Source organism: Nyctereutes procyonoides, unplaced genomic scaffold, assembly GCF_905146905.1.
Source record: "Nyctereutes procyonoides isolate TBG_1078 unplaced genomic scaffold, NYPRO_anot_genome, whole genome shotgun sequence".
Classification (NCBI taxonomy): domain Eukaryota; kingdom Metazoa; phylum Chordata; class Mammalia; order Carnivora; family Canidae; genus Nyctereutes; species Nyctereutes procyonoides.
Genome location: NW_026575159.1, coordinates 13,571,109 through 13,576,235, shown reverse-complemented (window position 1 = coordinate 13,576,235; position 5,127 = coordinate 13,571,109).

Genomic DNA, 5,127 nt, shown 5'->3' with positions numbered 1-5,127 from the left:
TTACATTCTTATCGGCAATGTATGGCTATTCCAATTTAGTTATTTTTCTTTTAAAATATATTCCAGTCACCATGGGGGGGGGGTGTGAAGTGATATCTCATTGTGGTTTTGATTTGCATTCCCTGGTGGCTAATGATATTTAGCATCTTTTCATGTGCCTGTTGGCTGCGTACCTTTTTAAAGAGAAATGTCCATTCGAATCCTTTGCCCATTTTTAAATTGGGTTACCTTTTTGTTGTTGAGTTATAGGAGTTATTTATATATTCTAGATACTAGACCCTTATCAATTATATGATTTGCAATTTTTTCCTTTTTAGTAAGTTGTCTTTTCACTTTCTGGATAGTGTCTTTTGGTGCATAAGAATTTTGATGTTAAACTTATCTATTTATTCTTTTGTTGCTGTGCTTTTGGTGTATATCTGCAAAGCCATTGTTGGAATTTAAGGTCATGGGGATTTATCCCTATATTTTCTTGGGTTTCATCTTATGCACATTTCGTGGAAGAAAAAGTGTCTTGAGGTGAGAAAGTTTACAAACTCATGCACAATAACATTATGGAATGATTGGTCCATAGGCGTGGAATCTCAGCCAACATAGCATCTAACCAGGGAGATAGTTCTATGATTGTGGTCATTGATCATATCCTCCAATGTACCATAGAAGCAAGCAGCTGGCCAGAAATGGCCTGCTGAAAGCACAGTTGAAGAACCAGCATAGAGCCAATACTCTGTAAGGGTGGGGAGTCATCTTCCTAAATGCCAGATATGTATTGAATCTGAAACTTTTATAGGGCACTGTGTCCTCAGAAGAACTCATGGCGCTGAGGGAAAAGGAGGTGGAAATAAGAGTAGCTCCATTTATTATAACTCCCCATCACTCACTGTGGGTTTGATACAGCCTGTCTTTGCAACTTTGGGTACTGTATGGTTACTGTTTTGGATCCTCAAGGGAAGTTCATTCTTACCAGGGAATAGAGCAAAGGTCTCATTGAACTACAAGCTGTGGCTTCTGTTGAAGCATTTTGGATTTTGGAAATCAGCAGGCACAAAGGATTCACCATTTGGCAGGGGTAGCTGATTCTGGTCAGGAAGAAGTAGGGCTGTTATTATACCATGAAGACAGAGAGGAATGTGTATGGAACTCAGGTGATACACTTGGGTACCTTTTTGGCATTTCCTTGCCCAGCTGTGATTGTGAATGGACAAGGGCAGTGACTCCTACTTACAAAAGGTATTACTGCCAAGAATTTAGAGCCCTCAGGAATGAGGGCTTGGGTCACAACACCAAATCAATGACTAAGACCTGGAAAGTTGGTGGTAGCTGCTACTAGTGGTGACCCCAAGACTAACTGCAGTGATGGAGCTAGTGGTTTGCCTCACTAACTTCCTTTTTTAAATTCTTCCCTTAGGTCAAGAGGCCCACTGGAGCCTTGGAGAAGTGGCTTCCAGGACAAGTATGGAGAAGTGGATTTATCTGGCACAAAGGGAAGAAAGTGGCAGTCACCAGTGTGCCATTCAGATCTCCAACAGGTAGGTTATCACCCAAAGGGAGGGCAGTTATTGAACAGCCTCCAGTTGCAGGTGCCTCCGGATCTTCCTTCAGCTTTTAAGTCAAGAAGCTGAGATCATATTCTTTCTGGGCAATCCAAGGCCAATGACTGAGCACAGTGTTGGTATAGGGTTCATCCTTCTAAGCTAGTATGAGACTCCTCTATGGGCAATCTTGATGCAGGAGCTCCCTGATAAGTTGGTTGAAACTTTCTCATAACTACTAGAACACAGTCTGAAACTCTTCCTATCTATCTTTGTCTTTCTTCTCTTTATCATAGGCATTACCTCCAATTAGTTGTATTTTTAACTCCATCTTGGGTTCTTCTTCCCAAAGGACCTATTGTCACAGGTTTGTAAATATGATCACCATTGAAGATGAGTATATAGGCTTAAATATAGCAACTCACTTCAAGTCATACAGCTCTTAATGGACCTTTTTTTCCTACTTACATGTTTATTTAGTTTCATGCCAAATAATATCCATGAAATCATGCCTTTGATGTGCAGTTTATACTTTTCTAACGAACACTGAAAGTATAATTATTAAAAAAACTATCTGAGGCAATCCTTACTTATCTCACACTGGGAAAGAACATAATATCATATGCATTTCTGGAGAATAAATTTGTTCCATAAAAATTTATCTAACCAAGAGTTAATTTTTGAGATATAGGGAACTTTCTACTCAAAAGAAATGTAGTAGTAGCTATCATCTCACCAGGAAACCGAAGCAAAAGTATGATAAAAGACAATGTCTATGGCTGTCAGACTCTATATGAGACAACTTCCCCTTTCATTTTATTCAATACTTCTATCAAACCAGTAGAAGACAAAAATCCAGGCAGGTGACCTCCATATCAATGATCCATTCATTCCTGTAGCCTCTCAAATGAGTATATGTGCCTTAAGAAATATTCAGAGTAATTCATTACACAGCATGATACAAGAACATATTTTAACTATATTTTATGATAAAAAATTAAAATGCTTTACTAACAGTTAAAATAGGTTGACACTGGTTCATATATTTCATATACATAAATAAGGTAGGCATGTTCAGAAACTAATACGACTGTTACATTCTTTAAAAGTACAAATCTTTAGTTAACCACTGTTAAACATTTTATATACTTGTGTATACAAATAAATGAGTTTATTCACATTCCAAAAATTTTCCACACCAAAGTTCTAGTGTATTCAGTAAGATGGCATATTTAATAGTTAATAACATGCACAATTTCATGAAAAGGCAATGTGGCCCAGTATACTGATGCATCAGAACTTCATTGCTTTGGCTAAACTGTACATTGACTCAGGACATCAGGCATATTTAGAATGATACATGAAACTGCAGATAGGGAATTCAACAATATCCTCCATTCTAGAATATCTCTTATGCATATCCAAGGATAAACTTTAGAGTTGACAGACATAAAAAATCAAAATGCCGCATGATATATACAGATACATCTACCTCTTGTTAGGTTGAGAACAGTGACGTTCATAACTTATAGCAAAAATCACTAGTCAGAGCCCTACACTCCCATCATAATTATTAAAAAATGACAGCTTTTGACCATTAGTTCTTAGTTCTGATAATGCTTTGAGGACTAAGTCAGTTGAGTCTATAGTGATATCTTTTGTCATGAAAAAAATATAGAATAAAGATCTGATGAGTTTACACAGGATGCCTAATTTTTATCTGCATAGCTCCTCTGCTATAGAAGACTGATTACATAACATTTTTACAATACAGATATATTTAATTACTAGAGAACTTGTAAGGTAGAATTCACTCTAAATACATCCAGAGCTAGATGAAAAATACCTAGCCGTTTTTTTTTTTTTACCTAGCCGTTTTATACCAGAAATTTTCAAGTGCTAACAAGATCAATTTTTATATAGTATATCAATTAGAACACAAAAGTAGGTATTGCTGTAACATTCATCCATCTGATAACTCAACATGTAGTTACTGGGTACATGTTATTTGCTATGCTCTTTTCTAGCCACTGAACATGGAGCTGTAAACAAAGTAGATGGTTCCTCTCTATAAGCCTTACATCCTAGTGGAGAAGAGGACAAATGCAATAAGTAAATAAAATATATGTTGTTCAAGCTATATTTAAAATATATATCCTAAGTGCCTAGGAGAAATGCAGGAAAGGAGAAGAAGGCAGGCTGTTGTGAGAATGAAGATGACAACTGGGCAAAGACCCAAAGAGGGTGAGGGAGCAAGCCATGCAAGTACTTGAGGGGAGAATGGTCCTGAGAGAGCAACTAGTATTGACCTACTGCCCAGGGCACAGCTTACGACTCTGTCTACAAAGATAAACTTTGAAAGCATTAAAAAAAAATCCATATATGTCCTAAAGATGATCGTCTCCCCTTAAACTCTGGACCCCTCCCACGTGAATATGTTATATTGTCACCTGAGACACTGGCTCACTTAATAGCAAACTTGAAGCATAATGTTAAAGATAGAACCTTCGTGATGATGACTTAGAATTCCAGATTCTGGCACAGGCAGAGGTGGAAATTCAGAGTTTATATATAAAGATCAAATGGTGTATCTCAGACTAGAGAACCTTCTGATGTCAGTTCCGGAGCTGACTGGGAAGCCAGGCTAATTCAGGAAAGTGCTGATACAAGGCAGTGCAGGAGACTGAAGGGCCTGCACTCCAGGCCAGAATTACTGGACCAGAGAAATAGGCAGTCAAGCCCTTCGGGGCCTCTGTGGACCAAAGTTGCTGGATTTTCCCCTATAATGCAGATCTGGCCTAAAATCTTACAGCCAAACTCATGAGTCCTTGGCTAGGACAAAAAAGTTCTAAAAGATGGTATCTACCACAAACAAATTATATTAAACATTCTGCTAAAAACTTCTTTGAGGAGGAAAAGGGTTCTCATTTCCATATAAATGAAATACGTAAAATCTTGAAGAACTGAGGAATGCAAAACCATTAAGCACCTGGACTTTAGAGCCAGACTTCTGGGGGTTTCAAGTCTATTGCTAGGCACATGACCCTGCATGTCACTTATGGTCTGTGTTTTAGTTCCTTCATCTTTTTTTTTTTTTTTTAATTTAAGTAGGCTGCATGCTCAGCATGGAGCCCACCACAGGGCTCCAACCTATGACCCTGAGATCAAGAGCAGACCTGAGACCTTGAGTCAGATGGTTAACCAACTGAGCACCCAGGTGCCCTGAGTTTCCTCATCTTTAAGAGGAGATACTGTCTACCCCTCAGAGTTGTCATGATGAGGATTAAATGAGCTAATATTTGAAAAGATGCTGAGAGCCTGCCTGGCATATATTAAGCAATATAAAAATGCTTTTCAATAAAACAGAGTAGAATTTAAACTTCCTTTAAAATATTACTTCCAAAGACTTACCTCTTTGACCTTCATCAAAGAAAAAAGGCTCACTGACATTTCCTGAGAGACTCTTGCATAGAAATGTTTAAAGCCGAACTTTTATATATTGTGGGTCTAGAAATTCCAAATCTGTCAAGTTTATATCAAACCTTTCACTGAATTTCAAAGTGAATTGTATAAAAAATAGATGACCAAAAAAAGA